Consider the following 12,744-nt stretch of genomic DNA (forward strand, 5'->3'; position numbering starts at 1 on the left):
AATAAAAAATAAATTCAGTAACCTGCCTGGAATTTAGAAGCACAGAAAAAACCCATGGGAGGCCCAGAGATCTGAGTTAAACAAATAAATGTAAAAATGGTTAAAAACAGTGCTTCATTGGAAAATCAGATGATTCTGCAAAGATCTGTGGAGGGACACCCTCCTGGCTCTGACTGTAGGCGGCTCTGTCATGGAAACTGGAACAGTATCAGGAGGGGAAAGATAATTTTAACAAGGATGTGTTTGTACAGAACGTGGAAACACCTTTCAAAGCTTAAGTTCTATGGTGTGTGTGTTGCAGGTTGTAATCTCGGTGGCCTTTCATATATAGTAGCGTATTTTAGAATTCTCTAAAGGACTCCAATGGGAAAGTATAAAGGGGTCTAGGTTTTTCTGTTTCTGAATTGGGAAAATGGCCATTTATCTAAAAGGATGCCTGTTTTGTGATGCTAACTGGTTGGCCATCTATCCAATCCACTTAACATTTTTTTGGTAATCTATTTTTTGCCAGATACCATTTTAGCACCTAGGTATAACACACACACACACACACACACACACACACACACACATCAGAAATGAAGGAGGAGGAGGTCACCTCAATTATTAATAAACGCACTTATATGTTGTATAAAAAGTCACAAAATTCTAAGAAATTCTGTCATTATATACATCATTGTTTTTCTAATTGAAATTAAAAAGCAGTCAAAATGACTTCCTTGGGCAATCTAGTGTTAACTGGCGCGCAACAAATTTTAAAACACTGAATTACACTGACCTCTTTTTCCTTGGATTGTCAAATGAAAACAGCCAATACTAAAATAGCCACCCGGTATGAAGTAATCAAAGTTATACCTATTTTTTTTTTTTTGTCAAATAGGAAAAAATAAAAAAATTGGGGGGGGGGGTTCTACAGAATTTTAGTAATCAGCTTATGTGTGTCATGAGATGAAAAAGATTGAAAATCACTGTTCTAGAGTAAACAATCCATAAAAGAATACATAATGACCAAGCTACTAAAAGGGGTAAAAAGAGTTTTATCAATACCCTCCTACCACCAAAAAAGAAGAAATTGAAGCAAGAGTAATAAAAGGACATTATAATATACTAGAGGCCCGGTGCACAAAAATTTGTGCACTCGGGGGTAGAGGGTCCCTCAGCCCGGCCTGTGCCCTCTTGCAATCTGGGACCCCTTGAGGGATGTCCACCTGCTGGCTTAGGCCTGCTCCCCGGGGGGATTGGGCCTAAGCTGGCAATCAGACATCCCCCTGGCAGCCCGGCAGCCCTCGGTGGATGTCCACTTGCCAGCGAAGAGCTGACCTAAGCTGCAGTTGGACATCCTTAGCGTGCTGAGGCAGGAGAGGCTCCCACCACCACCGCTGTACTGGCAGCTATCAGCCTGGCTTGTGGTTGAACAGAGCTCCTCCATGTGGGAGCTCACTGACCACCAGAGGGCAGCTCCTGCATTGAGCATCTGCCCCCTGGTGGTCAGTGTGTGTCATAGTGGCCAGTCATTCCCAGTCTTTCTGCTGTTAGGGTCATAGGATAGAGGCCTGGTGCACAGGGGGCCGGCTAGTTTGCCCTGAAGGGTGTCCTGGATCAGGATAGGGGTCCTGCTTGGGTGCCTGGCCAGTCTGGGTGAGGGGCTGATGGCTGTTCGCAGCTGGTCACACACCCTTCAGGGTGGGGGTCCCCACTGGGGCCTGGCCAGCTTGGATGAGGGGCTGATGGCTATTTTCAGGCTGCCCGCACCTCCTTTAGGGTGAGGCTCCCCACTGGGGTGTCTGGCCAGTCTGGATGAGGGGCTGAGGGTTGTTTTCAGGCTGGCCAAGCCAGTGACTGAAGCTCCCACCCTCTCCTTTTTTTCTTTTCTTTTTTTATTCTGGGATTTATTTACCTTCTATAATTCTATCCAAAAGAATAGAAAAAAAAGGAAATATGTCCCACCTTGTTATTTGATATCAACTAGCCTTGATATCAAAACCTAACAAAGGACACTGGGAGATAGTAAAGTTATAGGTCTATCTCATTCATGATCGTGAATGTAAAAATTCTAAACAAAATACCAGCAAATCAAGTCCAGCAATACATAAAGAGCAATACAGCCCAACCAAATTTACTACAATCCTAACAACTCACCCCACTAAGGGAATAAAGGAAGATAATCATATAATCAGCTTAATAAATGCAAAACAAAACAAAACACACTAGATACAATTATTCATTCATTCAAAGCAAAATAAAAATAAGAGAAAAACTCCTTAATGTGAGAAAGGATACCATATAAAACCAATAGCAGAAAATTCATTCTCAATTAAATGCTAAAAGCTTTCACTCTGCAAATGTCAATGAACTAAAATAGCCACACTCATGACTTCTATTAAACACTGTACTGAAGGAAAATAATAGATGACATATATGATTGGAAAAGAAGTATTAAAACTCATTATTCAGAAATGATGTCTATCCATAGAACATTTTCAAAAAAACAGATGAGTTATTAAAATTAGTAAGTGACTTCAATGTTTGTAGACATAAAGCCTATACAGAAAATAATTTATTTCTATATACTAGAAAAACTGAGTACATAAAAATTTTTTAAATATTATTTACAATGTCACTCCGAAAAAATCACCTAGGAAACACTAATAAAAGATATGCAAACTTTCTAACCAGAATGCCATGAAACTTTATTGAGAAAATCTTAAATGACCTAAATAATGGAGGGGTAAAAGTCATATTCATAGATAAGGTTAATATTGTAAAATATGCTAATTCCCCCAAATGACTTACAAATTCAGTGCAATTTCAACCAATATTATAATGGAATTTTTTAGGGTAAATTAACAAACTGATTCTAAAATTTATATAGAAATGTAAACAGTTAAGAATAGCCAGTAAACAAGCAAGATATAAATAACAAATAAGTAACAAACAAGACCATAACAGATATAACTGGAAGATCTGATAGCACACATCAAGACATATTGTAAACCTAGTGATTAAGACAGTGTCAAAGAAAACAAAAGTCATATAAATTCATGGAAAGGACCAATCCAGAAACAGACTCATACATATATGGATACTTGATTTCTGTGACAATGATGGCACTTGCAAAGCAATGAATTTAAGATAACTCCATAAAGAATGCTGGGTCAATTAGATATCCATATGGGGGTGGGGGAAGGGGGTTATCAAACAACCTTTACCACACACACAAAAAATGAATTACCTGTACATTATAAGCATGCAAGCGTCTGGAAGAGAATATAGCACACTACTTTTATGAGCTGGAAATACGGAAAGATTTCTTATGCAGGATATATATAAAGACTAAAATGCTAAATGGATTGGGGTGTCATCCGATAAAGCAAAACGTCTGTGGGTTTGATTTCCAGTCAGAGCACATACCTAAGTTGCAGGTTTGATCCCCAGTCAGGGCGTGTACAGGAGGCAACCGATCAATGTTTCTCTTTCCCAAGTCAGTAAGAAACATATTCTCGGATCAGGATTAAAAAACAAAAACAAAAAAAACCAACATTCGCATTATAGGAGTACCAGAAGGAGAAGAGAGAGAGCCAGAGAGATTGAAAAGCTATTTGAAAAAATAATGACAGGAAATGTCCCTAACTGGTAAAGGAAATATACATACAAGTCCAGGAAGCGTAAAGGGTCCCAAGCAAGATGAACTTATAGAGATCTATACCAAGATTCATCATAATTAAAATGACAAAGGTTTAAGACAAAGAGAGAATCCTAAAAGAAAAGTAATTACCTAGAAGAGAGTTCCCATGAGGGTCAACTAACTTCTCAACAGAAACTGTTCAGACCAGAAGGGATTGCCACAAAATATTCCAAGTGATTAAAATCAAGGACCTACAACCAAAATTACTCTACCAAGCAAGACTAACATTTAGAATCAAAGGAAAGATAGAGTATCTTTGACCAAAAAAAGCAAACAAAACAAAAAAATAAAAGATTCATCACCACTAACCCAGTACTACAAGAAATGTTAAAGGGACTTCTTTAAGAAAAAAGGCTAAAAATATGAATAAGGAAATAGAGCAAAAGAAAAAAATCTCACTGACAATGGCAAACACATAGTCATAGCAGTGGTTCAAGCAATGATGAAGCTAGTATAAAGGTTAAAAGACAAAAGTAGGATACTGAGCTCCTAACTTAGGCAGAGCCCTTGCAGGGAAAGCACCCAGCCCCTAGCATAGACTGAGCATGCTCTGTCAGCAGACAGAGCCCTCGCTGGGCAAGCACCACGCACCTTGACAAAAACAGAGTGTTCTCCGCCACCAGCACAGACAAACCCTTTGGCTGGGCACACCCTGCTCCCAAAAAGATAGACCTGCTGCCCAGTGTGTGCTATGCACCTGGCAGAGACAGAGCCTTGAGCCTGTGGGTGCTCTACCACCAGCACAGACAGATCTGTCACCTGATGCACACCCTACCCACAGCCCAAGTCAGAGCTGCTGGTGTGACCTGGTGTGCCAAACCACAGGTCACAGGTCCATGCTGTAAGTGCACTGCCAGAGGGACGTAGGACACCATACCGCCTTCGGGGCTAGAGCAGCATGGCAAACTGCATGCCAGAGGGCTCTGGGCCCTCACAGGGAGTCGCCCACCAAACTCAAGTAACGGACAATTGAGGGACCAGAACTGTAGGAGAAGGGGATACAACTCAGAGCAGAGATAATAAAGGTGTGAAACTCAAGGCAAACTCAGCCCCTGGGGCTAGTGAGTCCAGCACCATTGGACTGTGAGGAGTCTCAACCCCTCAGACACCAAGCAGATAGCCCATAGCCAGAAAGAGCAAAAATGGGAACACACACACACACAAATACCCAAAGGATAAGGAATCACCAGAAAATAAACTAAATGAAATGGACGTATGCACTATGTCAGAAAAAGAATTCAAAACAAGGGTCATACAATTCATAAACCAGATGTACGAGAAAATCAACAACCTATGTAAGAATTGGCGAGAAATAAAGAGTGATATAGCTATGATAAAAACCACCATGGAAGCTTTCAACAGTAGACTAGGAGAAGCGGAAGACCGAATTAGCAAATTAGAAGGCAGGGAAGCAAAACACACCCAAACTGAACCACAATTGGAGAAAAAAAATGAAAAGACAGGAGGAGATCCTGAGGGAGCTTTGGGTCAACAGAAATGAAGCGACATATGTATAATAGGGGTGCCAGAAAGACAAGAAGAGAAGCAAGGGTTAGAAAACCTATTTGAAGAAATAATGTCAAAAAACTTCCCTGATGTGGGGAAGAAAGTCACACAAACACAGAGTCCCAAACAAGATGAACCCCAAAATACCCACACCAAGACACGTCGTAATTACAAATGGCAAACATTAATGACAAAGAGAGAATCTTAAAGGCTGTAAGAGCAAGGCAGAAAGTTACCTACAAGAGAACTCCCATTAGACTATCAAATATTTTCTCAACAAAAACATATCAGGTTAAAAAGGAATGGAAGGAAGTATACAAAGTGATGCAAAGCAAAGGACTGGATACAAGAATACTCGATCCAGCAAGGTTATCATTCAAAATTGAAGGGGAAATCAGGAGCTTCACACACACACAAAAAGGCTAAAGGAGTTTATCGCTACCAAGCCAGCAATGCAAGAAATGCTAAAGGGACTGTTGTAAAAAGAAGGAACACAGGCACAAAAAATAAAAATGGCTAGAAACAAATACCTATCAATAATAACTTTAAACATAAACGGACTAAATGCTCTAATCAAAAGGCATCGAGTGGCTGAATGGATGAGAAAATATGATCATATATATGATGCTGTCTACAAGAGACCCACCTCAGAACAAGAGACTCACACAGACTGAAAGTGAAGGGATGGAAAACTATATTTCAGGCAAATGAAAAAAAAAAAAGTAAGGGTGGCAATACTTATATCTTACAAAATAGACCTCAAAGAGAAGGCCATAACAAGAGATAAAGAATGCCATTTCATGAAACTGAAGGGATTGATACAAGGGGATATAACTCTGGCATACATATATGCACCCAATGCAGGAGCACCCCAATACATAAAAAAACTTCTGGAAGATATCAAGGGAGAGATCAACAGCAATACAATCATAGTAGGAAACTTTAATACCTCCCTGACAACACTGGATAGATCCTCTAGACAAAAAATCAGCAAAGAAACAGCAATCCTAAATGACTCACTAGATCAGATGGACTTAATTGACATCTTCAGAACATTTCACCCCAAAGCTACAGAATATACATTTTTCTCAAGTGCACATGGGATATTTTCAAAGATAGACCACATATTGAGTCAAAGGCAAAGTCTCTTCAAATTCAAGAAGATTGAAATCAGGGCCCCACCGCTGGTCCACCTCTGCACACCAAAATCAAATCGGAGACCCGCTGGCGGGAGAGCCAGTGAGGAGCCAGAGTCCAGCCTGCAGCATGAGCACCTGTGTCCACTTCCCAGCCACCTGCCCAATGCGCTCGGGCTGCCCGCAGTTGAGGCATGGCCACCCCACCCAAGAGGAGCTGCCCCTCTCCTGTGACTACCTCTGAGGGAACCCACATCAAGAAAATTTCCATCGAAAGGAACATCACTGCAGGGAAGTCAACATTTGTGAATATCCTTAAACAAGTCTGCGAGGATTGGGAAGTGGTTCCTGAACCTGTTGCCAGAAGGTGCAATGTTCAAATTACTCAAGATGAATTTCAAGAACTGAAGACATCTCAGAAAAGTGGTGGGTAATGTTCTTCAGATGATGTATGAGAAACCTGAGCAATGATCTTTTACCTTCCAGTCATATGCCTGCCCCAGTTGCATACGAGCTCAGCTTTCCTCTCTCAATGGCAAGCTCAAAGATGCGGAGAAACCTGTATTATTTTTTGAACAATCTGTGTATAGTGACAGGTATATTTTCGCATCTAGTTTGTATGAATCTGAATATATGAATGAAACAGAGCGGACAATTTATCAGGACTGGCATGACTGGAAGAATAACCAATTTGGCCAAAACCTTGAACTGGATGGAATCATTTTTTTTATTTAATTTTTAATTTTTTATTACAAAGGGTATTACATATGTGTCCATTTTTCCCCCCGCCCTAGACAGTCCCCTAGCCTCCCCTATCCCCCAGTGTCTTATGTCCATTGGTTATGCTTATATGCATGCATGCAGGTCCTTTGGTTGATCTCTTACCCCACTACCTCCCGCCCCCCAACCCTCCCTGGCCTTCCCACTGCAGTTTGACAATCTGTTTGAGGCAGCTCTGCCTCTGTATCTATTATTGTTCAAAAGTTTATAAAGGTCTCAATTATCCATGAATGAGTGAGATCATGTGGTATTTTTCCTTCATTGACTGGCTTATTTCACTTAGCATAATGCTCTCCAGCTCCATCCATGCCGTTGCAAATGGTAAGAGTTCCTTCCTTTTTAGAGCAGCATAGTATTCCATCGTGTAGATGTACCACAGTTTTCTAATCCATTCATCTACTGATGGGCACTTAGGCTGTTTCCAGATCTTAGCTATGGTGAATTGTGCTGCTATGAACATATGGATGGAATCATTTATCTTCAAGCTAGTCCAGAGAAATGCTTGAGTAGAATATATATATATGGGGAAGAAATGAGGAATAAGGCATTCCAATTGAATATTTAGAGAAGCTTCACTATAAGCATGAAAGCTAGCTCCTGCACAGAACACTGAAAACCAACTTTGATTATCTATAAGAAGTGCCTATCTTAATACTGGATGTTAATAAAGACTTTAAAGACAAACATGACAGTCTGGTTGAAAAGGTCAAAGAATTTTTGAGCACTTTGTGATCTTGCTGAAGACTTCAGGGAGAAAAATGATTCCAGACACTTCAGCTTTGTGTATCTTCATAGCTTTGTATTTATACAAGTCTCTTTAAAAAACCCAAATTTTTAACCATTTTTATTCCAAGAAAAAATAATTTTTTATGAGTCCTATATGAAAGTTTATGACCAGCTTCTTCCTACCTTCCTTCCCCCCTCCCTCCCTCCCTTCCTTCCTTTCTTTCTTCCTTTGTATAAAAACCAGACATTTAATTATCTCTCATGGCAAGAAGTCTGGAGGTAGATGGTTCCAGAATCACTATAGTGGCTAAAGGTCCTATATCACAAAGGACCCACGCTTCTCTGTCTTTCCCCTGTTATCCTCCTCAGCAGGTTGGCTTTTTTCCTGGTGCTTCTCATCTCACTGTTGACTAGTTTCTTAACTGGATTTCTTAACTGGAAACTTCGTTTCATAGAAAATGGTAATGTGTCCAGTGTAAATTAGAGCAAAAAGTTGAAAATGGAATGTAAGGAATCACTAGAAAAATAATTATTTTAAGTACTTTGATCCATTGCCTCCCCTTCTACTTCAATTTATGTGGAAGGTCAGATGTAATATTTAATCAATTCATTGATATTAGTGTGTCTATAATACATTCATAGAGGAGCAAGTTAGACTATGTTCCCAGTTTGTAATGGCATACATCTGTACTATGGGTGAGACTTCATCTTTTTGCATGAGATTTTGGATGATTAAAGAGGAAATGTCTCTTAAAATATAACTTATAAGCGCCCTCCCTGGTTTGGCTCAGTGGAGAGAGTGGCCTGCAGACTGAAGGATCCCAGGTTCAATTCCAGTCAAGGGCATATGCCCAGGTTGTGGGCTCAATCCCCAATAGGGGGCATGCAGGAGGCAGCCAATCAATGATTTTCTCTAATCATTGATGTTTTCACTCTCTCTCCCTCTCCCTTCCTCTCGGAAATCAATAAAAATTTATTTAAAAAATAATAATAACTTATAAGTGAAGGCCCGGTGAGGTGGCTAGGTTGATTGAATGATATCCTGTGCCAGTTCAATTCCTTGTTAGGGCACATGCCTGGGTCATGGGTTCAGTCCCCAGTTGGGGCAAGTGCAGAGGGCAACCAATTGATGTTTCACTCCTTTCCTCTCTCTTAGCATGTCCTCAGGTAAGGATTTAAAAAAAATTATTGAATGTTAGTACATGAGTAAATGATTTTCAGACCATTCTTTTACATGGACTATTACTATTATAGTTAAAAGACTGGTTTAAACTATGATTACCTTTAAATCATTTGAGGTGAAGTATAGACTTCCCTACGTTTCTTCTCTTTTTTTAAAAAAAAATGTTTTCTTGTTGATTTTAGGGAGAGAGAAAGGGAGAGGGAGAGAGAGAAACATGGATGTGTGAGAAAGAAGCATCAGTCGCTGCATCCCGCATGACCCCTACTGGGATTGGGCTAGCAGCCCGAGCATGTGCCCTGACCAGGAGCTGAACCTCTAGAGACCTTTCATGCATGGGACGATGCTCAACTAACTGAGCCACACCAGCCAGAGCTCTTCTCATTTTATAAGTAAAACATTAGTAAAACATAGTGATATTTTTCCACTTTATTCTTTATTAACCCAAGCAGTCTTTTATTACCTTTTTATAGTTTGTAAGAATTCAAAAGAAAACCTGAAGATAAGGTAAATAATCTTACGAGTGTAGTTTATTTAGTCCCACCTGTTATCTCCTGCCTCATCTGGTTTTGCTCCTGTCAGAATTAATTAGGCAGCCTGCTATTATACACACACTTTCTGCTTTGAGAACATTATGATTATTCTTCACATCATGGTTGGCTTTGCTCCTCTGTCCCACCTCTCCCTTTTTAAAGGAAACTACTGATAATAAATGATCTTGCTTTGCTTTGTATGTTACGTATCTTGAAAGCATTATTTCTTTTGAATATATATTGGAAAATATATTAATAAAGAAAAAAAAAGGGTGAAACAGGTGTAATTTTAAAAAATCTGCTTGGATTCATTTTTATTCTCTATATAATTAAAGATTTTTTCAAGTTTGTTTAGTTAAATGTGAGGTGTTTTTTCTATGTATTTACCCTTTCTACTTGACATTTTAGAAAAATTTTGTTTTTGAAGTGAGGGGAAGAGTCACTTTGTATTTTGAAATTATCATTTTCCTTTTCAAAATGTCTTTTGTTTTGTTTCTTGAGATAATTTAGTGGGCTAAACATTCCAGATGTCCTGATCTTTGAAAGGGAAACTGAATTTTAAATTTGTAATCACACCTCGCTGGTGTGACTCAGTGGTTGAGCATCAACCTATGAACCATGAGTTCAAGGTTTGATCCCCAGTCAGGGCACATCCGTGGATTGTGAGCTCAATCTCCAGTAGGGGGTGAGCAGGAGGCAGCCGACAGATGATTCTCTCTCATCGATGTTTCTATCCCTCTCATTCTCACCTTTCTGCTCTGAAATCAATTAAAAAAATTTTTTTTAAATCTATAATCACCATGAGTAAACTATTTCATGATGTATCTGTGCATTTTTTATTTGATATACATCAGTTTGTTTATTAAACATTTGCTTAATAAGTGTAAATCTAAAAAAAAAAATCATGTCAAGCATCTTCTCAGACAACCATGGCATAATATTGGAAATCAACTACAATAAAAACAATAAAAAAATGCAAACACTTAAAGGCTGAATAGCATGCCATTAAACAATGATTGGGTTACCAAAGAGATCAAAGAATAAATTTTAAAAATCCTGGAAACTATTGACAATGAAAACACAACAATCCAAAATCTATGGGACACAGTGAAAGCAGACCTGAGAGGGAAGTTCATAGCTCTACAGGCCTACTTCAAAAAAAAACCCACAAAAAATGGTAATAAATCATCTAACTCTACAACTTCAAGATTTAGAAAGAGAACGAGAGGCCCAGCATGAGCAGAAGGAAGAAGATAATAAAGATCAGAGCAGAAATAAATGACATAGAGACCAAAAAACAATTCAAAGATCAATGAAACCAAGAGTGGTTCTTTGAAAGGATAAACAATATAGATGAACCTCTAGCCAGACTCAACAAGGAACAAAGAGAGAGGACCCAAATAAAATCAGAAATGAAAGAGGTGAAATAAACAAAAGACCCCACAGAAATATAAAAGATTATAAAAAAAAATACTATGAACAACTCTATTCAAACAAACTAAACAACCTACAGGAAATGGACATATTCCTGGAAAAATATGACCTTCCAAAACTTAATCAAGAAGAATCAAAAAATCTCAACAGGCCAGTAACTAAGGAGGAAATTGAAGCAGTCATCAAAAAACTCTGAGCAAACAAAAGCCCGGGGCCATACAGCTTCAAAGGGGAATTTTACCAAACATTCAAAGAACTAAAACCTATCCTTCTGAGACTATTACCAAAAATTCAAAAGGAAGGCACACTTCCTAGCTCTTTCTATGAAGACGATGGCGGCATAGGTAAACACCGGAAATTGCTGCCTCGCACAACCACTTCAAAATTACTACTAAAGACAAAACGGACATCATCCAAACCCACAGGAAGGCTGGCTGAGTGGAAATTCTACAACTAGAAGGAAAGAGAAAAGCACACTGAGACTCAGAGGAGGTGCGGAGGTAAAGTGCAGAGGGACGAAGGCGCACACAGAACGGGCTGGCAACTGAGGACGCAGCTGTCTTCTTCAATCAGGAGGGAGGCACAAGCTGCCCACGGCCCTGGACTCCAGTTCCGGGCGAGTCTCTGGGGGACGCAGACTCATACGGGAAGAAACTGGACTGTCTGGCATCGGTCATAACTCGAGGGCGGCTTTCTCTCAGAGGTGCTTGCAATATTCCACAGATGCAAGGCAGGTACAATATCCGCAAATCAATAAATGTGATACATCACATAAACAAATTAAGAGATAAAAATCACACAATCCTATCAATTGACGCAGAAAAGGCATTTGAAAAAATCCAACACCCTTTCCTGATAAAGACTCTCAGCAAAGTGGGAATAGAGGAATCATACCTAAACATAATAAAAGCCTTACATTACAAACCTACAGCCAACATCAACTCAATGGACAAAAACTAAAACCATTGAGAAACCAAGGTGGCGGCATAGGTAAACACAGGAAATTGCTGCCTAGCACAACCACTTCAAAAACACAACTAAAAGACAAGATGTCATCCAGAACCCACAGGAAGGCTGGCTGAGTGGAAATTCTACAACTAGAAGGAAAGAGAAAAGCACACTGAGACTCAGAGGAGGTGCGGAGGGAAAGTGCAGAGGTCCAAAAAAAAGTTAAAGTGCAGAGGTACGAAGGCGCACACAGAACGGGCTGGCAACTGAGGACGCAGCTGTCTTCTTCAATCAGGAGGGAGGCACAAGCTGCCCACGGCCCTGGACTCCAGTTCCGGGCGAGTCTCTGGGGGACGCAGACTCATACGGGAAGAAACTGGACTGTCTGGCATCGGTCATAACTCGAGGGCGGCTTTCTCTCAGAGGTGCTTGCAGTGATTACAAACACACTGAGACTCGGGGCCTCTTAGGGTAGGATTGAGGAGCAACCATAGCTGCTTGCTCAGCCCTGTTGATCCCTTGAGACCCCACCCCACCCAAGCTGTGCGCAGAGGCTTTTGTATATGAATGGCCTGGCCCTTTGCAATCTGAAAATTACCTAACTATCTGAAGCTGGGTCAGAGAGACCCAGAACTTCCAAATGAAGGCACAAGGCCCCACAGCTGCTTGCAATGCTTCACAGCTGGGCCTCATATGGGCACCTCCAAACCCCTAAAAAAGAAGAGGAATCTGCAGATCTCTCAGTAGCTCCTGCTGGGTAGCCTCAGCCAGAGGCTAAATTAGAGATCCAAGAGACAGTGTACACAGTGGTCAGTG

The 12,744-nt window shown here is 40.2% G+C and overlaps 1 pseudogene; it reads left to right on the top strand.

Moving 5' to 3' along the window:
- Positions 1 to 6,521: 6,521 nt before the first annotated feature.
- LOC102758347 lies at positions 6,522 to 8,056 on the top strand (annotated as a pseudogene).
- The last annotated feature ends 4,688 nt before the right edge of the window (positions 8,057 to 12,744 follow it).

Source organism: Myotis davidii, unplaced genomic scaffold (assembly GCF_000327345.1).
Source record: "Myotis davidii unplaced genomic scaffold, ASM32734v1 scaffold194, whole genome shotgun sequence".
In the NCBI taxonomy this organism is placed as follows: domain Eukaryota; kingdom Metazoa; phylum Chordata; class Mammalia; order Chiroptera; family Vespertilionidae; genus Myotis; species Myotis davidii.